The sequence below is a fragment of the Carcharhinus amblyrhynchos genome, chromosome 7 (genome assembly GCF_965287045.1).
Source record: "Carcharhinus amblyrhynchos chromosome 7, sCarAmb.v2.hapA, whole genome shotgun sequence".
NCBI lineage: Eukaryota > Metazoa > Chordata > Chondrichthyes > Carcharhiniformes > Carcharhinidae > Carcharhinus > Carcharhinus amblyrhynchos.
Window position 1 is genome coordinate 91,829,262 of NC_137330.1, and position 25,949 is coordinate 91,855,210.

Below are 25,949 nucleotides of genomic sequence, written 5' to 3' on the forward strand. Positions count from 1 at the left end.
ATTTGCCATTTGTAGAACTTGCCTTGCCCCCATTCAAGATGGGCACATTTTGCATCTTGCTATATATGATTTCAAATAACTTTGCATGACACTAATGAAGTTTGTACGACTTGTGCACTATCTCTCTGCACCAGAGGCAATTCTCCTACAGGATTGCATTATTCATCGTACAAAATGAATTTGGCAGGCCTAAGGCTCCTGCCACTTGTAAATGCAACGCTTCGACCTCCATGGCTGCTTCTCCAGCCAAGGAGTGCATCTTCAGATCCAGTCTGCTTTTGCGGAACTAACAAGGCAAACTGGCAAACTCTCATTAAAATGCAAGTTATGCAAGTTTCATGAGCTTGCTATTCCTCAGGCACAGGGGATCTTCACAACTTGAGAATTTTAAAATCCCATTTATCCTGACTACCTAAATTTGAGTTGATTTCTTATTGTCACATATATGAGTAGGTCCATTCAAAAGTCTGATGGCAGCAAGGAAGAAGCTGTTCTTGATTCGGTCGGTAGGTGACCTCAGACCTTTGCATCACTTTCCCGATGGAAGAAGGTGGAAGAGTGTGTGTCCGGAGTGCGTGGGGTCCTTGATTATGCTGGCTGCTTTTCCCAGGTAGTGAGAAGTGTAGACAGAGTCAATAGATGGAAGGCTGGTTTGCATGATGGATTGGCTTCATTCATGACCCTTTGTAGTTTCTTGTGGTCTTGGTCAGAGCGTGAGCCATACAAAGCTGTGATACATCCAGAAAGGATGCTTTCTATGGTGCATCTCTAAAAGCACATGCCAAATTTCCTTAGCCTCCTGAGAAAGTAGAGGCATTGGTGAGCTTTCTTAACTATAGCATCAGTATGGAGAGATCAGAACAGCTTATTGGTTATCTGGACACCTAGAAACTTGAAGCCCTTGACAATTTCCATTTTATCCCCATTGGTTTATATAAGGGCATGTCCTTCACTACGCATTCTGAAGTTGATGACTATTTCCTTCATTTTACAGACATTGAAGGAGGGATTATTGTCATTGCACCAATTCTCCAGATTCTCTATCTCTTTTCTGTGCTCCATCTCATCATTTTTTTGAGTTCCAAGGTGGCGTCATCATCAAACTTGTAAATCGAGTTGGAGGGGAATTTGGCCACATGGTCATGGGTGTATAAGGAGTATAGCAAGGGGCTGAGGACACAGCCTTGTGGGGCACTAATGTTGAGGATGATTGTGGAGGAGGTGTTGTTACTTATCCTTACTGATTATGGTCTATGGGTTAGGAAGTCTATGATCTAGTCATAGAAGGAGGAGCTGAGCCCTAGGCCACGGAGTTTGGAAATGAGTTTTGTAAGAATAATGATGCTGAAGGCTGAGCTGTAGTCAATAAATAAGAGTCTGACATAGGTGTCTTAAATAAAGTCGTAAATGAAACAAGGATCCTCAAATTATTTCAATGTCAATAGTTGATTGGTCATCAAATAAGCAATCCAATTAAGTGTGCACATGTAAATTATGGCTTTTATTTGTTGAGGCCAATCTGACAAATGGAATCATCTAAATGTGAAGCAAAGTACCGTGATTAACTACTTTCAGTTGTACTTTGCACCTCACTGTAGGCTTTGATCAGTTTTAGTTAACAAACATTTAAATTCTAGGTATGAGTCATCTGGTCGACTGTAATGCCAGCTAATCTAGGCTTCTAAAGTAAATATTATTCCATTTAAGAATCTCTTGTGCTCAGCAGCCAAGATTTGCTTCAATTTAGTTGCTGCAACAAATGTGTAATTGTGTGGCATTTTATTCCAAAAACAAATACATGCCTCTATTTTGTCCACATACACCATGGCATATCTCTCTTTTGTTGGCACTACTCAAATCCTGTTCAATCAAATGTATTGCTTTCAAGGCATTGTGGTGTTACTGTGATCATAGACAAATGGTGGTGTATATTAAAAAATGTAGTGTTGATTATGTAAACCCAACTTAAAAAGATTCAATCAACTGTTCTTCATTATTGATTTTTAAGATGTGAAATAATCACTTAAGGCACCAAGACTTACCAACCATTGAGAGAAAAAAAATATTTGTCATCTCTGTCTTAAATAAGCAACCCCTTAGTTTTAAACAATTACCCCTAGTTTTAGATCCTCCAACAACAGAAAACATCCTCTCCACATCCAACCTGTCAGTACCCCTCTGGACCTTAAAGATTTTGGTCAAGTTGCCTCTCACTCTTCCAAACTATAGTGGATACAAACCTAATCTCTCCGACCTTTCCTCATACAATAACCCACACCTCCCTGGTATTAGACTGGTAAACCTTTTCTTAACCGTTTCTAATGCATTTACATCTTTCCTTAAATAACGAGACCAATATTATACACAATACTCCAGATGTGTTCTCACCAATAACTTGCATAATTGAAGCATACCCTCCTTACTTTTGTAATCAATTCACTTCACAATAAATGATAACATTCTATTAGTGTTTTTGGTTACTTGCTGTACCTGTATACTAGCCTTTTGTGATTCATGCGCTCAGACAACCAGATCCCTCCTCATCTCAGAACTCAACAATGTCTCACCATTTAGATGATAAGGTTCTTTTTGACTCAAACAAATTGTAGTCTTGAGTAACTTACTTTGGGAGAATGGACTAATCTGGTGGAATTCTTTGAGAACATTACACATGCAATGGACAAATGGGGAACCTGTGGATGTGGTGTATCTGGGTTACCAGAAGGCATTTGACAAGGTGCCGCACCAAAGGCTGCTACATAAGATAAAGGTGCACGGTGTTATGGGTAATGTATTAGCATGGATAGAGGATTGATTAACTAACAGAAGGCAAAGAGTGAGGGTAAATGGGTGTTTTTCTGATTGGCGATCAATGACTAGTGGTGTGCCTCAGGGATCAATGTTGGGACCACAATTGTTCATGATTTACATAGATGATTTGGAGTTGGGGACCAAGTATAGTGTGTCAAAATTTGCAGCTGACATTAAGATGGGTGAAAGAGCAAAGTGTGCAGAGGACACTGAATGTCTGCAAAGGGATATAGATAATCTAAGTGAGTGGACGAGGATCTGGCAGATGGAGTACAATGTTGGTAAATGTGAGGTAATCCATTTTGGTAGGAATAACAGCAAGGTGGACTATTATTTAAATGGCAAAAAAATTACAGCATGCTGCTGTGCAAAGGGACCTGGGTGTCCTTGTACAGGCATTTCAAGGAGTCGCTTTGCTAGTGCAGCAGGTAAATAAGAAGGCAAATGGAATTTTGTTCTTCATTGCTAGAGGGATGAAGTTTAAAAACAGCGAGATTATGTTGCAGCTATATAAGGTGCTGGTAAGACCACACCTGGAGTACTGTGTACAGTATCGGTCTCCTTTCTTGAGGAAGGATATTCTAACACTGGAGAAGGTGCAGAGGAGATTCACTAGGCTGATTCTGGACTTGAGAGGGTTGGTTTATGAGGGGAGACTGAGTAGGCTGGGACTACACTCATTGGAATTCAAAAGAATAGGGGAGATCTTATAGAAACATATAAGATTATGAAGGGAATATATAAGGTAGAAGCAGGGAAGCTGTTTCCACTGGCAGGCAAAACTAGAACTATGGGGCATAGCCTCAAAATAAGGAGAAGCAGAATTAGAACTGAGTTGAGGAGGAACTTCTTCACACAAAGTGTTGTGAATGCATGGAATTCCCTGCCCAGTGAAGCAGTTGAGGCTACCTCATTGAATGTTTTTAAGGGAAGGATAGATACATTTTTGAACAGTAAAGGAGTTAAGGATTATGGTGAGTGGGCGGGTGAGTGGAGCTGAGTCCACAAAAAGATCAGCCATGATCTTATTGAATGGCGGAGCAGGCTTGAGGGGCCAGATGGTGATTGTGAATGGCCACACATTCACAAACCTTTGTGTGAAGAAGTTCCTCCTCAACTCAGTTCTAATTCTGCTTCCCCTTATTTTGAGGCTATGCCCCATAGTTCTAGTTTTGGCCTACTCCTGCTCCTAGTTCTTACGTTCCTATGTTAACCCTGTCTAGCTACTGAACACATGACAAAATAGTGAACAGTGAGTGTAACAATGAACGTTCATTTTTTACGAAAAATCAAACAATGTACTTGGATGTCAACTGAACCTCTTTCATTTGATTGTGCCGCCAATGTTCAAGGTATTTTTGGACAGTATTGAAGCTATGATATTTATTATATTTATCAATAATTATTAGATAATTTGACAATTATGGGGATAATAGAAAATTGCATTAACTTCTTCTGGATCCTTTCACATGTTTTAGTATGTTGTTGGATCCTTTTTTTAAGTGTATTTAATAGTGTCACAAGTAAGCTTACATTAACACTGCAGTGAAGTTACTTTTGAAAACTCGTAGTTGCCACTCCGGAGACTGTTCGGTTATACTGAGGAAGAATTTAGCATGGCCAATGCACCTAGCCAGCACGTCTTTTGGATGTGGGAGGAAACCTGAGCACCCAGAGGAAACCCACGCAGACACAGGGAGAATGTGCAGTGTCTGCACAGACAGTGACACAAGACTGGAATCGAACCCACGAGGCAGTAGTGCTAACCACATCCCGGGGTACTTTGTTGGATTGATTTCATGGAGCAATCAGCAGTGGGCTGGCAATCTCCCTAAATGCAGTTGGTGGACAAGTTCCCTGATGATAGCATGCATTGTATATCAGCAAAAAAAGATTGCCCACTCACCTTTGATTATGTTTATTTCCATTAGCTGAATCATGTTCAAATCCTTCTGCAGCTCCAACTGAGCGTGCCTTGGATAACTTCATCCTTACTATGGTGGAGATGGCACAGTGGCACAGTGGTTAGCACTGATGCCTCACAGCGCCAGGGGCTATGTTTGATTCCCGGCTTGGGTCACTGTCAGCGTGGAGTTTGCACATTCTCCCTGTGTCTGCAAATGTTCCCTTCGTGTGCTCTGGTAGCTTCCCATAGTCCAAAGATGTGTGGGTTAGGTGGAGTGGCCATGCTAAATTTCCCCTTAGTGTAGGGGAACTAGCTAGGATAAATGCATGAGGCTAAAAGGATAGGGCCTGGGTGGGATTGTGGTCAGTGCAGATTTGATGGGCTGAATGGCCTCCTTCTGTACTGCAGGGAGTCTATGATTCTCTGATCATATTGACAGCCATTCCCTTACCAAGTAGTTGTTTTTTCTATTATTGCCACAAGTTTTTTGTGCTTTTCTTGGGGAATCTAGATGGGAGTAGTATTATTTCTTCACAATGAAGGCATTTCAACCAACGTACGTCTCCTACCTGGTTATTGTCTATCACAAAATCATAGTATCCTACAGTGCAGGAGGGGGCCATTCAGCCCATCGAGTCTGCATTGATCACAATCCCACCCAGGCCCTATCCCCATAACCCAATGCATTTACCCTAGCTAATCCCCCTCACACTAAGGGGCAATTTAGCATGGCTAATCCACCTAACCCACACATCTTTCAGACTGTGGGAGGAAAGCGGAGCACCCAGAGGAAACCCACACAGACATGGGGAGAACGTGCAGACTCCACACAGACAGTGACCCAGGAATCAAACCCAGGACTTGGGCGCTGTGAGGCAGCAGTGTTAACCATTGTGCCACCGTGCCACGCACATCAGAAACATATAGGGCCCAATTTTACTAATAATTTGCACCCATATATCACGGTAAAATTGGGCGTTGGGCCTGTAGTGCGATCTGCACCCAAAACTGAGCAGATCGCGCCTTTACCAACACCCGATTTGGGTACGGATCCAGTCTGCGCCCCAATCAGGCAGCCCGATGATTTAAATGCATTAGCGTGCATTTGAATCGATTTAATGAACTGCGCGCCCAACTCTACCATCAAGTCCTATTTTACCGTGTTTGGATCCGTTCCAGATCCGCTTTGTTGTCAACCTGCTAAATAAAAATCCGAAGCGGATTCCTATTCTGCACAGGAGCTTCTGAAGCCCATCCTCCTCGAACACCCTTTGCAGACAACCCGCTAACCACCTTGGCAGACCTGCACCCCGCGATCCGAGCCCCCTCGGAGACAGACTCTCCTGGTTGTTGGAGGGGGTGGTGGAGGATGGTGGGGGGAGGATGAACTTGGAAGAATCTCCGCCAACTGCCTGCGTCCCCTCCTCACCCCACCCCCCCTCACCAGAGATCCATCTGAGCCCGCCCCCCCTCCTCCGGCAGATGCCAGAGGAAGACCAACAAGGTGCTGCAAGCTGTCCAACGAGTGCAGTGAGAAGTTTCACAACACCAGGTTAAAGTCCTACAGGACTTTCCGATAGGACTTTAATCTGGTGTTGTGAGACTGTGTTACTGTGATTGCTTTCCCACTGCTGTTTGCTCCATGAAATCAAGTACCCCGAAATGTGGTTAGCACTGCTACCTCACAGGTTCGATTCCAGTCTTGTGTCACTGTCTGTGCGGACACTGCACATTCTCCCTGTGTCTGCGTGGGTTTCCTCTGGGTGCTCAGGTTTCCTCCCACATCCAAAAGACGTGCTGGCTAGGTGCATTGGCCATGCTAAATTCTCCCTCAGTGTAACCGAACAGGCTCCAGAGTGGCAACTAGGAGTTTGCAAAAGTAACTTCATTGCAGTGTTAATGTAAGTTCATTACTGTGTTGACCCCAGTCCGACGCCAACATCTCCACATCAATGAGTGCAGGTCAGAAGGGAGAGCAGTAATCGAGGTAGGTTGGGGGTGTGCTCTGCCAAGACAGGGGCTTGCCTCCGGGGTTTGGGAGGGGAGGGGGGTTGGATCCGTGGGGGGAAGGTGGGCTGCTGCCTCCTGGGGGGGTCCGGCCGCAGAGGGGGGTGGCTGCCTCCCAGGGCGGTCTGATTGGGGAGGCTGCCTTCTGGAGGGGGTGTCTGATCAGGGTGGGGGGGGGGACCTGTCCGCGGCTCATCCCCTGCCCCCCACCCCACCCACCACCACGGCTCTCCCTGTTTTGTTTTCCGTGCCCATGCGCGCTGTTTCAGATTTTTTCCAAACTGCACATGCACAGTTCAGAGCTCTGACGGTTCCGGCAGCGCTGAGCCCCGCCCACAGTGCGGACCAGACCGGAGCTGGCAAAAAGTGTATGGGCGCGCTGGAACAGGGTTTCCAGGCTCGGATCTGTTCTACATTCGGATCTGGCCCTTAACCTCCAATTGGTAAAATCTGGCCCATAGTTCGTGTGCTCTACACTGCAAGCTTAGAACAGCTTGAACTCCGTTGAACTCTATTTATCAGTCGCCTCCAAGTTCACAGGAGTTATTTTTATTGTTTATTTCAAGGTCAGATCAGCCTCTGTCAAAAATTCCCATTGAACTGAAGCTGCAAACCAATCTGATTCTGAAGTCATCCAAATGTGCCATTATCAGAAGGTTTCCTTAACTCCATTGATCAGTTTTCCCTTGTTTTTATGATGCAAGTGATGACTCGCAGTTCTGGATTGAGGCATTTCAGTGTTGTCAAGTGTAATGGATTTAGTGTTGAGTTGTTGTTTTCGATCAAATGAGTTTTCTTGGAGCTTATTGAGATTTCTTATCTTTCACCATAACTGTTTCCATGGATTAACAGCAGCATCTGGGTCGGTTATTCATCCTGACTGACACATATCAAGATCCCCATATCACTTGTTCAATTCAGTTCCACCAATACAGCACAGGTTTCATGTACACAATCCCCGCAAGTCTTTCATATAAATGTCTCAAATTTTCAAGCCCGTCTATTCAAATATATCTCAAGCTCCAAAGTAGAAATCTTTATTTGGTGTTGAATTCATTTTCCTTTTATAGTTCATTCAGCTGGAACAAACTGTTCTGCTTGGTTTCTTATCTGGCTATAGTTTTGACTGCCACAAGTTATCCATAAGGTACAACATTGTTGAGCTGTCTTCAAGTTCATTTGCTTTGAGCTACTGCTCCCGCTTTACTGTCTGCTCATTACAGATTGTTATGCTGTTTAATTGTTCTATACATTGCCTTTCATCTGCTGTATATTTCTTCCGCATAATCAAAGAGCTCAGGCACCCCGGATATATTGTCCAGAATTTTACCATCCCACCTGTCACGGGAATCGGAGCGGGCAAGGGGCAGAATATGAAAGGCCCATTAGCCTCAAAGAGTGAAGAGCTAAGAAAAGTACAGCACAGGTCCTTTGGCCAAGTCCATGCTGATCATGATGCCCTAACTAAAACCAGAAAAAAACCTTCTGCCCTTACTCAGTTCATATCCCTCTATTCCCTCCCTATCATGTAACCATCCAGATGCCTCTTAAGTGTTGTTAATGTGCCTGTTTCCATCACCTCCTCTGGCAGCGCGTTCCAGGCAGCCACCATTTTCTGCCTAAAAAATTTCCCCCACACATCTCCCTTAAACTTTCCCCCTCTCACCTTTAACCTGTGTTCTCTTGTAATTGACACTTTCAGCCTTGGAAAAAGCCTCTGTATATCCACCCCGTCAATGCCTCTCAAAATTTTGTAGACCCCTATCAGGCCTTCTCTCAGCCTCCATCTTTCCAGTGAAAACAATCCTAGTTTATTCAACCTCAACCTCTCCTCATAGCCAACACCCTTGTGACCAGGCGACATCCTGGTGAATCTTCTTTGCTTCCATGTCCTTCTGGTATGGAATTGCACGGCAGCACAGTGGTTAGCACTGCAGCCTCACAGCACCAGGGACCCAGGTTCGATTCCCACCTTGGGTCACTGTCTGTGTGGAGTTTGCACGTTCTCCCATGCCTGTGTGGCTTCCTCCGGGTGCTCTAGTTTCCTCCCACAGTCCAAAGATGTGAGAGTTAGATGGATTGGCCATGCTAAATTTCCCTTGGTGTCGGGGGGACTAACTAGGATAAATGCGTGGGGTTATGGGGATAAGACCTGGGTGGGATTGTGGTTGTTGCAGTCTTGACAGACTGAATGGCCTCCTTCTGCACTGTAGGGATTCTATGGTACTGTAGTGACCAGAACTGCATGCAATACTTTAAATGAGGCCTAACCAAGATTTTATAGAGGTGTAACATTATTTGCCAACTCATATACTCAATGCCCCGGCTGATGAAGGCAAACATGCCATATGCCTTCTTAATCATCTTGGCCACCTCCATTGCCACTTTTAGGGAACTGTGGACCTGCACATCCAGATCTCTCTGTTTGTTAATGTTCGGGCAGAAATTTACAGTTTCGGGATGAATGAGGCCGTAAAATCCCACCCACTCTCTTCTATTTTCTTCCGTTGGGAAAAAGATTCAACAGTCTGAGATCACATATCAACCGACTCAAGAACAGTTTCTTCCCTGCTGCCATAAGCCCTTTAATAGAACTATCTTATATTAAGCTGATCTTCCTTTACACCCTAGCTATGACTGCAACACTATATTCTGCACTCTGTCCTTTTTTTCTCCGCTATGTACTCTATGAATGGTATGTTTTGCCTGCATAGCTCACAAGAAAACATTACTTTCACTGTATCCCAATACATGTGACAATAATAAATCAAATCATATGATCTGAATCAAGCGACCAATGTATAGGCGGCACGGTGACACAGTGGTAGCACTGCTGTCTCACAGTACTAGGGACATGGGTTCAATTCCAGCCACAGGTGACTGTCTGTGTGGAATTCGCACATTCTCCCTATATCTATGTGTGTTTCCTCCGGGTGCTCTGGTTTCCTCCCAAACTCCAAAGATGTGCAGGTCAGGTTGATTGGCCATGTTAAATTGTCCCTTAGTGCCCCAAGATATATAGATTAGGGAATCAGTGGGGTCATAAAACTTGGGTTAGATGTTCTGTCGCAGAGTTGGTGTAGACTTAATGGGCTGAATGGCCTCCTTCTGCACTGTAGGGATTCTAAAAGCAGATATCAAAGGGCAGAATCAGGTCTGGCTCTGCCAAGTCCCATGATTATACAGCCAACACTCATAGTTAGGCTCACAAATATATAATTTCTCCTCAGTCAAGCTACTGAGGAACTGAGGCATCTGTGAAATTCCCACTGCACCTTAATATATGGGGAGAGCAGTGGGGAAAACTGAAGATAAAGCCTCTGCTTTTTGACTCTTTGGGCTGTGTACACAAACGTGTGCAAAGGGTAAATTCATTTACCAGATTATTCATTTTGGATTAGCACACAACTGTTGAATTTAATTTGTGGATGTAGATCCTGAATTCTCTTGATGTTTGGCTATTTATGCATTACAGTTCCTTGTATTCCAGACAATTCTTCTAAGTCGAATCATTGAATGGTTACAGCACGGGAGGCCATTCGGTCTTTCATGTCTCTGCCAACTCTCTGTAAGAGTATCTTAGCTAGTCACATCTTTTCTTAGTCTTAATGGAGCCCAAATTCAGCTAGCCATTAAGGTATAGACATTAAGGTACAAAGTCAAGAGGCTGGGATATATTTTCAATATGAATAAATTCTGAGGAATAAATTGATAATTTTATTGAAATTGATCTGGCCGTATAATAATTAAAAGAGGTGTGTTAATCCTGTTTGTAATTTTTTAAAATCCTGATTATTTTTTATTTATTAGTCACCAGTAAGGCTTACATTAACACTGCAATAATCTCCTAGCTGTCACACTCTGGCGCCTGTTCAGGTAAACTGAAGGAGAATTTAGCATGGCCAGTGCACCTAATGCCCAAGATGTCCAGTCCAAAGATGTGCACATTAGATGGATTGGCAATGATAAATTGTCTGTTAGTGTCCCAAGACATTAGGGTAGATGGATCATGGGGAAAGGGCCTGGCTTGGTGCAGACCTGATGAGCCAAATGGCCTCCTTCTGCACTGTAGGGATTCTATGATTACCTTTCGGACTGTAGGAGGAAACTGGAGCACCCAAAAGAAACCCATGCAGACAAAGGGAGAATGTGTAGACTCCACACAGACAGTGACCCAAGCTGGGAATCGAACCCAGGTCCCTGGCAGCAGCACTAACCACTGTCACATTGCCTTCACATTGTCTGCAACCCGCCTGCTACAATTGCAGTGGAAGGCGGGGTGGGAGAATTCCAACTATACAATCTCAATTTTGCAATGTAACCTCCCTGTTCCGGATAAACATTGGTTTACCTCCCACAGTTCAAAGTCCTTTGGGTAACACTCTATCTTAGCTCTTCAAGATGATAAAAGATAAGTTTTCAGGGAATCTACAAAGAACATATGCCATTCTCATGATGGTTGACATGAGAATTTTCTTGTCATCTCTCCATCTTATTGATGTTTCAATTCCAAGTGTTGACTATAACGAAGCTTCCATATAGACCTAGTAAACATTGAAATGGTTGGCTGGATATAATGAGATTTGACTGTAAAAAGCTTTATTCAATGTAGACAAAATATCTGAAATTTTACTCCCCATTACTTCCCATCCAGCCATATCGCGCATGTTCACTTTATATTTATTTTGAATCCTCTGCATATTTATGGATGGGAATAGGGCTAAACATCTTAAACTTCTTTGAAGCTGGTTGGTGAAAGAGGTGATCAGAAGCCAATCTTTATTCAGTTTCAGGTTTCTTCACATAATGATACAATAAATAATAATGATGCACATATTAACACAATAAAATAATATAACTTGACCACCTACCACTGTCAGTAAGTGTCTCTTTATAGTCTAAAGTTTTTCAAGTTTATTTATCTGTGTCAAAAATAGGCTTACATTAGCACTACAATGAAGTGAAAATCCCCTAGTCGCCACACTCTGGCACATGTTCAGGATATTGAGGGAAAATTTAGCATGCACCTAACCAACACACCTTTCGGTGCTAATCACCTATGTGGCTAAATCATTATCCAATGAATGTCTCCCTCTCACCTGTAGATACTTAACCTTAATTTGTCCATTAACAACATAAGCAATGGTCAAAATTTTCTGGCCCTTCCTGCTGTGGGATCTTCTGATTCTGCCAGTGGTAACCCCTGTGGCACATTCTCCAATGACAGAGCGCGTGGGGCATGCAAATATCCATAGGCATTGGCAGGACTGGAAGATCTGATTGCTGGAAAATATGCTGTGGTGGGGAGGGGGGGCATAAAATGTTGCCCAATATATTTTGATTTATTTTCCTTATTTCTCTTATCTAAAACATTTACATACATTGGATAAGCTCCATTGTTAGTGCTGCCATTCTGGGCACTGCTAGCTGAACTTAGAGTGGCATTGGAAAGTTTGGTTGACACAAATAAGGGGTGGGGTTTCTTTGCATCCGGAACTACCACTTGCCAGTGCAACAATTTGTCGGCATCTGGCACAGTGATTAGCGCTACTATCTCACAGGGACCTGGGTCTGATTCCCAGCTCGGATCACTGTTTGTGTGGACTCTGCACGTTCTCCCAACTCTGCTTATGTTGCCTCCAGGTGCTCTGGCTTCCTCCCACTTCTGAAAGACGTGCTGGTTAGGTACATTGACCATACTGAATTCTCTCTCAGTATACCCGAACAGGCGCCGAAGTGTGGCGATTGGAGAAATTTCACAGTAACTTCATTGCAGTGTCAATGTAAACTTACTTGTGACACTAATAAATGAGCTTAAACTTAAAAATTGTTACTTTAGTGTAGAGTTTTAAACCACTGTCTGAGGTGTTATTGAGATTTCATATAGACTTATCATTGCTTCTTGGCTTCTGATAAAAGATTAAAAAGACACAATCCCTCTGCTCTTCCACAGTATTAAATCAGCTTCCATTCTGAGTATCATTACTGCTGCTCTTTTTCAACTAAAATGTATCCCCTCATATTTATTGATACTGAATTGCTTCTAGCTCAGTCCACCGCCTAATTAACTTGTATTCATAGCTTTCCTCAGGGCTTCTAAATGATTAACTATACCTCTTATTTTGGGATCACCTGTAGATGTCACTCAACCCAGGCCCACATCCAAATTATTGATACGCACAGGGAGCCGATTAGTTTCTTACTGAAACTTACAGGATGTTGTGAGGCCTGGATAGAATGAATGTGGAGAAGATGTTTCCACTAGTAGGAAAAACTAGAACCAGAGGGCACAACCTCAGACTAAAGGGACGATCCTTTACAATAGAGATGAGGAGGAATTTCTTCAGCCAGAGAGTTGTGAAACTCTTTGTAGAACTCTTTGCTGCAAAAGGCAGTGGAGGCCAGGTCATTGAGTGTCTTTAAGATTAATAAGGAGATTAGGGGTTATGGGGAAAAGGCAGGAGAATGGGGATGACAAAAAATGATTGAATGACGGAGCAGACTCGATGGGCCGAGTGGCTTAACTCTGCTTCTGTGTCTTATGGTCTTATAGCATCAAATCTGAACTCTGTAAGATAGCAATAAATACTTTCAATAGTTTAAATTGCTAGCCTTAACTTGTGCAGGAAGTCGCATGCTACAGATTCAATCATGGCTGATCTTATCTTGGCCTCATCTTCACCTTCTTGCCCACTGCCATAATCCATTTCACGGACCTTTCTTGAGAGTTGCTCTCTTTCTGGGGTCTTCTCTAATTTCTGCGTCCAAAGCTGTCTGTTTCTTCTTGTGGTTGCCGCGTTGCCACATTAAATGTATTACCATTTTAAATACATTATCTCTTTAAATGTCTTTAAGACTGTCAACTCTTTTTTTCAGCTATCCGCTGCTGCTGGTTGTGTGTTTTCTTATACTTTTGAAATCTTGGCGTGAAGCATGACTGCCCCTTTTTGAACCTTTCAAAACTTGTCCTGGTAGGAAGCCCTTCTAGCGACCTCTGCAGCTTTTATTTCCCTTTTTGCTTCATGGAGAGTCCGAATCTCCCTCCTTTCCCCAATGTGTTAATTCCCATGTCAATTCCAATGGGAGATCCAGCCTGTTCTGTTTGGCTTTTCTTTTAAACTTTTAAACATTTTTTTAAACAGGTTGAGTACTACTCATCTCCCCAAAACTTTGTGTTCAAAGTATTCAATGTATTCAAGGTGCGGCTGGATATAGCACTTGGGGTGAATGGGATCAAAGGCTGTGGGGAGAAAGCAGATTAGGCTATTGAGTTGGGCCATCAGCCATGATTGTGGTGAATAGCAGATTAGGCTCAAAGGGCCGAATGGCCTCTTCGTGTTCCTATCTTCTTTGTTTCTATGCTTAGCACTTCACTGCCTGCAGTCACTCAGTGCAGGGAATGTGACCCCAGCCCCTCTGCATGTCCTGCAGTGATTGGGAGCCTGGCAATCTCAGTCTCTTCAGCTTCTTAAGAACTCGCTGCTGCTCCTTGGGGACATTTTTCCCTTTTCACTTTCAACACTGCTCTCCGTGCTCTCCTTTATTTTTTGCTCATAAAAAACTCTTCAGCAACTTGTTTCTTTTTTTTCCTTAAGTTCCAATTTTTTTCTCAAACAGAAAACCTCAGCTCCTGCTCTTCAGTTTTTTCCTATATAAGCTCTTGACTGTACTGGCCAAGCCTAGCTGGCTCCACATCGATCCCTTGTCTTCAATATGTTTTTAGACTGTCTTCTGCCCAAGTTAGGACTCCATCCCTTGGGATGATTACCCATTCTCATTCCAGTTGGCAATATCTCACCATCTCACTGGGTCTATTCAGCCAGAGACAGGCATTCAGGTGAATATCCTTTTCCTGCGGAATTTGATTCAAACAGGGTACTCAAATGTGTCAGGCCACAGGCAGTGTTCTCATGATCCAGTTAATCCTTGTTGCTGATGTAAAGATGCACGCTCACAGATTTTGTCAGGAACACACACATTAATAAGGAAAAATTGTACCGAGGCCAGCAGCTTCCCTTCCCCATAGCCCTCCCCCGGCTGCCCCAGTCCCTATATGTCTTCACTATGTTTTTAGACTGTCTTCTGCCCAAGTTAGGACTCCATCCCTTGGGATGATTATCCATTCTCATTCCAGTTGGTCCCTTTAGACAAGCCACTTTCTTCTGCTATGCTGTCCTTAAAGGGGCAATCACACAAGTTCCAACACTGAAACCCAGGGAGGCTTCATAATCAGGGGCTTCGAGGGTTGGTACAAGTACGTAGAGTGTCTGAATTGTCTCAGCTCGCATTGGATATGAGTAATTTTGCAGGGTTTAATAACTCAGTGTAGATGTAGCAATGTCCACAAACCCCCTTTATTTATGACTCTCTGTCACAGGTGAAGCCTCCTCCGTGAACTCTCCTCTGGATGCTGGGCTGACACTCGGAGGAAGCACCTTCACATCCTCTCTCTGTCAGTGCGGATACTGGCACCGCGGCCAATACCCCAGAGGGCACCAGATGCCAGAAATGAAACAACTTTGAGAAGATAGTTTGGTTTTTTAATTAGTAGCGAGATGGGGAGCAGGCAAGAAGGTGGAGATAAGACTCAGGTGAGATCAACCATAATCGTATTGAATGGCAAGTAGGCTCTAAGGTCTGAATTGCTTACTCTTTCTGCTCGTTTTTTATGTATGTATTTGCGTGCCTGAACAGGAGCATGCACAGCCTGGTGAGGCTGGTTTCACAGCTGTGGGGAATGTGCTGAAGCAGGCCTTAGGACTCTCTGGGAAGATCCAAAACATGATCCCGAGTTGGACGATGAGCCCCTAGAGTCATCTCTAAGGTGGCAGATGCTGGTTGTCCAGCGTGAGGTCCATGGAGGTTTGGTAAGTAAACCAAGGATGTTGCGTGCTCGGGCCGAGACTGTGAAAGTATCCATCCAAGCCATGTGCATTATGATCACCCACTCTTCAGACTGGTGACTGCCCTGAAGGGGAAAGCTAAGTGTCTTGCAGACTCAATCGAGGATATTTGCTCCAAGATGCGCACCGTCGCCCTGGCTCTGAACTCAGGGGCACAGAGCCAGGATGACAGGCGGACGGGGAGCATGGGCACAGACCCAGCTACTGAGATCTCACGGGATTGAGGCAGGAAGGACCAATCAGACCTAGTGGCGGAGGAGTAACTGCGATCTGGAAGCATCTCTCAGGGCACTTCTGATGGGGGCAGCATCTCCTCTATCCATATGCCATTGACATAAGAATCGTGCAGTGCCATGGTGATGGAAGATTCTCCTGCCTCTCAGTAGGAATCTTCTAATGCGCTGGGCCACTCCCAAGGCCACAGCCACACAGAGGAAGCCTGCGGAAGTCATCCGGAGGAGGGGAGATGGCAGATCAGCATCCTCTCTCCAGTGTAGCTGCAAGTGAGGGGGGAGCACTGCGCTGGAGCACTCAAACATGTCTGAAAAACTCCACCATGGCCAATCAAAGAGGGCCACATGGGTGAGAAGCTTATGCCTCTGCGTGTTAGTAATTGTTGTAAGTTTGTAAATAAACCCAGACATAATAATCACTCATGTTGATGTTTTTATTCTACATTGTGTCTGGGGAGACTTGTCTCAGGAGATAGACGAAAGCTAGATAATATCGTTGTAGGGCAGGGTGCCTTCTGTGCTAATATTTAGAAAGGGTTAGTGCTTTGATACTACAATGACATGAGTCGCACGTGGGTTTGGACGCATGATGTGTACGCAACTGTAATGCCAGGACTTGTGACCTATTGAAAGCTCTGTCTTATTAAGGTGTTTCTGGTTTCACAGTCATCCACGTGATCGTGGTCAGGGCCTTTGACCTGAATGGTTCCCTCACCTTTTCCTTACCGTCATCCTCCGAGGAATGGCCCCTATCTGCCATGCCCCATCCTCCAGGGCATCCTCTCCTTGGATAGTGAGGTTATGGAGGGTGCTGCACACCCCGAGGGAACATGCTGCAATGCCCATCCTGATCTCTCAAGGCATTGGAATCTCATTTTCAAGAGGCTGATGGTCTGTTTGATGATGACCCTAGGGCTCCCTTGACTGACATTGCATGTCCTCTCCAATTCTGTTCTGGACACCCTCACAGGCATCATTAGCCATCTCTTCAGTGGGTACCCCTTGTCATCCATCCAGGGATTCAAGGTCTGGCACCTTTGACATTTTGGAGAATGAAGGAATCGTCGCTGCTACCTGGGTACCAGGCACAGACCCGCATGATCCACTGAGCTGGACATTCAATGAGTGGAGGTCCTTCCTGTTGATGAAGGTACAGTTGATGTATGGCAACATGACCACAATCAATGGCTGCCTGTAACCTGGGGAAACCTGCAATCGCTGAAAAAACCTTGGCTCATCTAGTGTGAAGAGACATAACTCCCTGTCCTTAAAAAAAATTTTGTATCAGTGAAGATCTAGATGCAGTGGTGTACAGCAGGCTGTGTTAAACCACTGCAGTCTCCCCATGCTGCCTGAAATGGTTCACAGGTCCTACTAAAACCAGGATAAAGCCACTGCCTGATTTCCTAATGCTTATAGGATATATCATTTCAATTTTAGGCAGGAGTCACCCAAAACCATTTAAAGCCATTGAATAAACAACTTTAGAGCCTTTGGAAGCTATATGAAAATCACAATGAGAAACCTCAGTGCAGGTGACGTCATGCTGGTAGCAGCTGGGAGAGTGGAACACAGCTGGCTTTGCGTTCCACACTCTTAACACACGATAAAGGATTAATGATTATAATATCATTGCTGCTGCTCTATTCAGACACAATCTGCAGTTGGTTGTCAGGAAGTTATACGTCCAGTATGTGTATTATATTCACTTAAGCAAACACTGTATATGGTCTGCATACATTAGTCATTCTCTCAGTTATAAACAATAGAGTGTGGCTGTTTACTCTTTGGAGAAGCATAAGCCCTTTGTCACTTTAAAAATATACACCATTTCCATTATAATACATCAGTAAGGTGGCCAACAAAGTCAGTGATTGTTCTTCTGTTTGTAAATGAAAGTTGGAAAAAATTCAAAAAACAAATAGTCTTGTGTCATGGTTTGATACACCACATTTCAGGTCAAATAACAAATTAAACCATGCAAGTTTAAAGCTATCCTGGCTGCTCTGATCTGAGCCAGACTGCAAATATCTATGAAGATTATAAGTAAGACATACCCCAAGATGTACACCTGACTGGTGAAAGGTGTCTCCTTCCCTGAACCTGTCTCACAGGAGAAACCCCAGGAAACCCTTTATGATGCATGTCCTGACTAATTGATTTGATTGATTGATTGATTTATTATTGTCACATGTATTAGTATCCAGTGAAAAGTATTAATTCTTACTTGCCATATAGACAAAGCATACAGTTCATAGAGAAGGAAAGGAGAGGGTGCAGAATGTAATGTTACAGTCATAGTTAGGGTGTAGAGAAAAATCAACTTAATACGAGGTTGGTCCATTCAAAAGTCTGACAGCAGCAGGGAAGAAGCTGCTCTTGAGTCGGTTGGTACGTGACTTAAGCTTTTGAATCTTTTTCCCGACGGAAGAAGGGGGAAGAGAGAATGTCCAGGATGTGTGGGGTCCTTGATTATGCTGTCTGATTTTCCAAGGCGGCGGGAAGTGTAGACAGAGTCAATGGATGAGAGGCTGTTTTGTGTGATGGACTGAGCTACATTCACTATCCTTTATAGTTTCTTGCAGTCTTGGGTGGAGCAGGAGCCATGCTCCCTCCACATTTAGGCCAGAATTTTACCGGCGTGCCAGCCCTGATTCTGGGGATGGGCTCGGCTCGAAGAGCAGCATTCTCCGTTAGCCTCGGGCGGGAGCGTGCAAAACTTGGACAGACGTGCCAGTAAAATTCCTCCCTTAATCTTTTTCCAGGGTTGGTGGATCTGATTCCATCCCGTACCCACTCCAGTATGGAGATTTCCTGACTTTCATTGCCTGACATGGTAGCGAAAATGTAGTCCTATGATCTGTGTTTTGTCCAAATTGTTTCCCACCACATGAGGAGACAAAAACCTGGCCCTAAATACAGGGAAAGATTGAGAGATAGAGGCTAGCATATAATGGAAGCAACAGCAAGCGACGGTGCAGAGGGACCTGGGGGTCCTTGTGCATGAGTCGCAAAAACCCAGCCTACAGGTGCAGCAGGTGGTCAGGAAGGCAAATGGGATGCTGGCCTTCATAGCGAGGGGGATTGAATATAAAAGTAGGGAGGTCTTGCTGCAACTGTACAGGGCATTGGTGAGGCCGCAGCTGAAGTACTGTGTGCAGTTTTGGTCGCCGCACTTGCACAAGGATATTTTGGCCTTGGAGGGAGTGCAGAGGAGGTTCACTAGGCTGATGCCGGAGTTGAGGGGGTTGAGCTATGAAGAGAGGCTGAACAGACTGGGCTTGTACTCGTTAGAGTTTAGAAGGATGATGGGGGATCTTATTGAGATGTATAAGATGATGAAGGGGATGGATAGGATAGAGGTGGAGAAGTTCTTCCCGCTCAGAAAGGACAGCAGGACTAGAGGGCACAACCTCAAGATAAGTGGGGGGCGGTTTAGAACGGAGTTGAGGAGGAACTTCTTCACTCAAAGGGTGGTGAATCTCTGGAATTCTCTGCCTGTTGAAGTGGTGGAGGCTACCTCGCTAAAGATATTTAAGATGCGGGTAGATAGGTTTTTGGTAGGCAAGGAGATTAAGGTTATGGGGAGAAAGCGGGAAAGTGGAACTGAGCCACTTCAGATCAGCCATGATCTTATTGAATGGCAGGGCAGGCTCGAAGGGCTAGATGGCCTACTCCTGCTCCTATTTCTTATGTTCTTATGTTCTTAGGTGTCACTCACTGGCAACAGCCCAGGTCGCTTTCTTTTTGGAGGGCATCTTGTGCCAATCAGGCACTTAACTGGGCGTTGGTGGGCCTTCCCTGAGATCAAAGACTCTGGGACAGCCGAGATCTGCTGGCTAACCAGATACTGGCAGCTCTTCAACTCATGGCAGCACCACTGGGTAGGCAGTGTCTGCTGCCGATCATGTACCAACACAAGGCTTAGGATCACTGATGGACTCAGGCACTGGTGATGAGAGGGGTGCCAGGGGGAAGTTGCTGGGGAGGATGAAGCAAGGGAAAGGAGTGGCTCTTAGTGGGCCCCCCATTCCTAATAGCGGATCCCTCAGAAGCCCACAATCAACCCCAACAGGATTTGTTTTTTTCAGCAAGTGCCCTGCCCAACACTGGATGAATACCAACGGTGGTAGGATGAAGTCCAGTAATTGCCCACGTAAGGGTTTCAACTGATGGTGAGACGGGAAGGCCGTTCGTGGACCCTCCTCCCATCACAGACTTAATGTGGGCAGTGCCAGGATGCCAGTGCTATCCCCATCCACCATTCTTCCACCTGATTTAATGCCCCGCTTGCCACCAAACTCACCACAGGGGAGGGCTTTACCTTTAGCCTGTCGGGCGCGAGCAGGGGCAGTGGGATTATGTTCCGTTTGCTCAAATAAAAATGCAGCATGGACATGATGGAGTAGACAATTTAAATATCTATGATTGTGTAATTCTGCATGTTTACGAATCCTGTAACAGGAGTATTTCAATCTACCTTTTGTTTGCCAAATGGCTAATTGTGTACTTCGCAGCTATTTTGAAATTACAGACAGACTTTGGAAAATGGATGTATTGCGCTCACAGCACTGCTGGATTTCTCAAGTAAGTACCTCCTCAGAGACCAATAAAGATTGGCACTCCTTTCATTTTGCGTGCAGCACTCGGGACTCTGGGCTCATATTGTATGTATGGTAATGGTCACATTTTTTCTGCTTGTGCCAGCTCACAATGTGAATGGTAGTAGCTCCCATCTCAAAAGTGATTGGAAATGTCATTGTTTCCTGGGGAGGCACGGCTTGATAAATCACAGGATTAGGAGTGTGTAGTTTCTCTCAGAAAGTAACAGTCTGTCAGCCATTGGGGAACCAATGTTTAAAATAGAATTATTCTTCACATATAGGAGTTTAGGAATGTTGAGAAAAATCACTTGGATCATGTACATTCTATGTGTGATATTTAACTATTAATAATTTTCTTTCACCAGTTATGAATTAAATAAATGTATCTTTGCTCTACATCTCAAAAATGCCTTTTATTTGACACATTTTACATGGATTTATACACTATGTTCTATTTGCTTTTTCTGATGATCTTGTTAAGGAGCAGATACTGTAATGATGAATTGAGCTGAAAGTGTTTTAAGATTTACTGTGCACACAGACATTCTGAGATACCCATTTATTAGAGTTTGGTTTAAAAAAAGTTCCCACAGTAACTCAAATCTTCTGAAACTTTTGTTTACTTAAGAAAAATAAATTTCTTTGCAAGGACTGGGTGAGTCATTTGCATTAGGAAGCCAGTTACCTCAATTTGAAAATCTCATACATTTGTCGGTGGTATTTCTCCGATGGTTCCAGGATGGCTGTCACCCAGATTCATGAGTTTTTTTCTTATGGGTCTTCATGTGATTGAACAGGTCAATTCTCGACCCACAGATCTTTTGGCACATGTGGCAGGATGTCTCGTGAGGTAGTGGGACCCAGAGTGCAAGATTTGATTCTTTTTCTTTCCTCCTCTGTTGATATTTGGCCTCATCATTGACACCTTGTGACGCCAGGCTTGATGCATCGTGATGGACAAGTTGTTGCTGTTTTGAATGATTAGTAGCAAGACCCTCCCAGTCATTAATGGCAGTGCTGCCACACTTCAAAGGGAGCTTCAGAGTGCCTTTGAAACATTGTCCTTGTCTTCTCTTGGAAGGCTAGCCTTTTTTTGAGAAGGAGTGTTTTAGGTCATCTGGACACAGTGTCCAGTCCATTCTGTAGGGTAGAGAAGAATGAAAGGTGATCTCATTGAAATTACAAACTTCTCACAGGGAAGATGTGAGTCAGATGTTTCTATATTCTGAGACCATGATCCTGGGTTTTAGTTTCTTCAGCCCAAAGTGCTGAAGATGAGGAGGAATTTCTTCCGTGATTGTAAACAGTAGGAGGTCTATCTTAAATGGGATTAGAATAGATAGGTGCTTGATGGATGGCACAGGCATGATTGGCTACAGGACCTCTTCTGGTGCTGTTAAATTCTATGACTCTCTCGAGCCTTGCTGACCCTGGTCCAGATTTTAAAAGTTTCAGACCTTCCATTTGCAGTCAAATCATTGACTCTGGGAGTGTGATCAAGATTCTTGCTTCTCCACAGCAGCATCCATAAAGCCTCACGATTCACTGAGTCAAATGCTGAAGCACTCAAACAGATGAAAAGCTACAAAGCCTTTGCTTCTGGTGGGATTCCAGCTGAAGCCTTCAGCGCTCTTGGGCTTTTGCTCACATCGAGATTCTGTGCACTGAGTCACAAATTTGGGGGAAAATATCTCCTTCCTGACTTCAGGAATGTAACAATTGTCTTCAAGAAGAGCCTGATTTTACCATTGCGCCCTGCCCATTTTCGGGTGCGAAAACGTGGTAAAGTTGGGCATGAGGCCATTAACACAATCCGCGCAGACAGCCACTTTACCGAGAATGGCCATGATCCGATTCGCGCTCGAAACGGGTGCAACAGCAATTTAATTGCATTTGCAGCATTTAAATTGAATTCATGAACTGCCCGTCCAAGTTTATCAGCATTTCTCCCTTTACCACCACATTCACCAATCCGGAATCAGACCAAAATGTTCATGCTGAATAAAAGTCTGTTTTGGATGCTCCAGCTGCTGGAGAGATATATTCAGAACTTCCAATGGCTCCCTGAATCAGATCGGTTGTGGTGGGACGGGGCGGGGGGAAGGAGGGGCAGACAGGCTCAATCATTCCCTGGTGATGGGGGGGGAGGAGGGTAGATCATTCTCTGGTGAGGGGGGGGGCAGGGAGGAGGGAGGCCTGATCGGTGTCAGATTGGGGGTGAGAGGAGGGAGGTGGGGCAGGTCATTCTCCAGGGTATGGGGGGGGGAGGCCAGATCATGTTCTGGTGAGGAGGGGAGGGAGGAGGAGGTGGGTCAGATGTACCTGTAGGGTTGGGGGCGGGGGGGGGAGTGGGGCCAGATCACTCTCTGGTTTGGGGGTGGGGAAGAGGGAGGTGGGTAAGATGTATCTCTGGTGGGGAGAGGGTGGGGGAGGCCAGATGGATCTTTGGTGGGGATGGCAGGGGGAGTGGAGGGGTGGGCACTACCACTCTGCGGGCAATCAGCAGGGTGGGGGGGGTAATGGAAAAAATCCTTTCCATTTACAGAAAGGATGTAAATGAAGGCCATGAGGCACACGCAACAATAAATTTGTTTAAGACCATAGCTCTGCAGAGGCCATTGCTCCTTATATGATGATCATCAACAATAAACCCATTCAATAGTTGCTCCGCACTGAATTTTATACTCTCCTGGGAGTGGGTTGAAAGGCAGGTGGGGGATGGAAAGTTGGGTGGAATGCTTTAGGTTCAATTCACGGTACCTATGCCACTATCGTTCTCAGATTTGTTGCTATCAGCACAGATGTAAAAGACACACACAATCCCCAAGGGGCTACCTCCTTTGCAGACATCTGGACACATTGGCATTACCCTCCCATGGTCTTCGTCTCACCCTCACCCCCCCTCAGGGGAGGCAATGGTGTAATGGTATTGTCACTGGATTAGTAATCCAGAGACCTGGGGGCAAGATCTGGGGACCCAGGTTTGAAACCCAACATGGCAGATGGTGATATTTAAATTTGATTTAAAAAACTGGAATTAAAAGCCTAATGATGACCATCACTGTCAATTGTCATAAAAATCCATCTGGTTTGCTAATGCCCCTTAGGGAAGGAAATCTGCCGTCTTTACTCAGTCTGGTTTTCATGTCATTCCAGACCCATTGCAATGTGGTTGAGACGCAAATGCCCTCTGATATGGAGAGCAGTTAGGGATAGGCAATAAATGCTGGCCCAGCCAGCGACGCCCACATCCCCAAATGAATAAAAAGATGTCCACTCTACCCCATCTGTCCCAGCACGTCAGCTATCAACCCCACCACTGGGACCTGCGGGAGTGGCCTGCCCATCATTGCCATCCAGCCCCACTCACCTCCTCATTTAGTGGCAATGAAAGCCTCCATTAAGGGCTAGCTGCAGTCCCAGCAGTGGCCATGACACCAGGGTGGTGTTGCTGGGAGAAGAACGTTGCCAGCGGTTTGATTGCCCTGCAGCTTTTGGAGCTGGGACCTCCTTCATAGATGGGGAGGTCACCAGACCAATGTGGGCTCATCTCCAAAATGTATACTGGGAGGTTTGGGGGGGAGGGGCAGAGAGTCTGGCTCACTGTAAAATTTCATCCTCGGTTACTGAACAATGCACTTGCCCAATGAATGTTGCAGCGATGGCTGTTGTGAGAATAATGACAGAACAGCAATCCTGCAAAGACAACTTTTAATTGAGCTGAAACACTTTCTCGCATTGGATTCATATCTCATGGGCTTCAGCCCCAGATATTCCAAAGATTGTGTCTTGTCAGTTACATCAGTAGTGATAGCAACAAGGCTGAGAAAAGTAGTACAATTTGCAATGGCTTTTTAAATTAGCATCAATAACTTTGTTGCGATACCAATCATTTCAGGCTGGTGGTGAATTTGTATTCATTTCAAGCTCCTTTTTCATATTTCAGGAAGCCTCATGTTTATCAACACTGGCACTAAACTAAACTGGATACTCACACAATACACCATATATAGAAGGGGATCGAATGGTTCAGATACTGTGCTAGCATATTGCTTTCATATACTCAACTCCAGCCTGAAGCCTCAGGTTTTAGTCATATATACATATATGTATATATATATATATTCAGGCTTCCCCATGTAACAGTCAATGAGGTGCAGCAAAAATGAACACTTGTCAGAGTCTTAAAGGTATCTCTGTCCATTTTCTTAAATTGGGCGACATCTAAAAATCATCATCTGCCTGAAAAATAATCTGGTAGCACAGTGAGTGAAAGAAAGTTTCTTCAAAGAGGAAATGGAGGGGAAATTGGCAGAAATCCTATCATAGGCTGCAGCTTTCTTGCTTTCTTCCAGTTAGCTACAGAACATCATTGGCTGAAGTCTGAGAGGCGATCCATGGTTGGATAGAAGCAGGAGTCGGCCATTCGGCCCTTCAGGACCACTCCATTATTCTGCAAGATCTGATCTGATCATGGTCTCTCAACTCCACTTTCCTGTCTGCCCCCTGTAACCCTTGACTCACTTGTCGATCAAAAATCTACCTCACTCAGCCTTGAAAGAACTCGATGACCCAGTTTTTCAGTACTTTCTGGGGAAGAGAATTCCATGGCTAATGACACCCTGGGAGAAAGAAATTCTACTCACCTCCACCTTAAAAAAGGGACAACTCTTTTTGAACTAAATCCTCTAATTTTAGTCTCCCCCACAAGTGGAAACACCCGCTTGGTATCCAACTGACCCAGCTCCCTCAAAATCATACATGCTTCAATAAAATCAGCTCTCACTCTTCTAGTTGTCAATCAATATAAGTGCAACCTGTTCAACGTTTCTTTATAGGATAAGAACTTATTCCAGGAATGAGTCGGGTGAAAATCCTCTGAATTGCTTTTAATGCATTGATATCCTTATAAGACCATAAGACCATAAAACACAGGAGCAGAATTAGGCCACTCGGCCCATTGAGTCTGCTCAGCCATTCAATCATGGCTAATTTTTTTCTCATCCCCATTCTCCTTCCTTTTCCCTATAATCTCTGATCCCCTTATTGATCCAGAACCTATCTTTCTGTGTCTTAAAGGCACTCAACGACCTGGCCTATGATAGGATCTCTGCCAATTTCCCCTCCATTTCCTCTTTGAAGAAACTTTCTGTCGCTCACTGTGCTACCAGATTATTTTTCAGGCAGATGAGGATTTTTAGATGTCGCCCAATTTAAGAAAATGGACAGAGATACCTTTAAGACTCTGACAAGTGTTCATTTTTGCTGCACCTCATTGACTGTTACATGGGGGAGCCTTCTGTGGCAAAAAGTTCCACAGATTCACCATTCTCTGGCTGAAGAGATCCCTCCTCATCTCTGTTTTAAAGAATCATCCCTTCAGCCTGAGGTTGTGCCATTTGGTTCTAGTTTTTCCTACCAGTGGAAACATCCTCTCCATGTCCATTCCATCCAGACCTCACAGTATCCTGTAAGTTTCAATAAG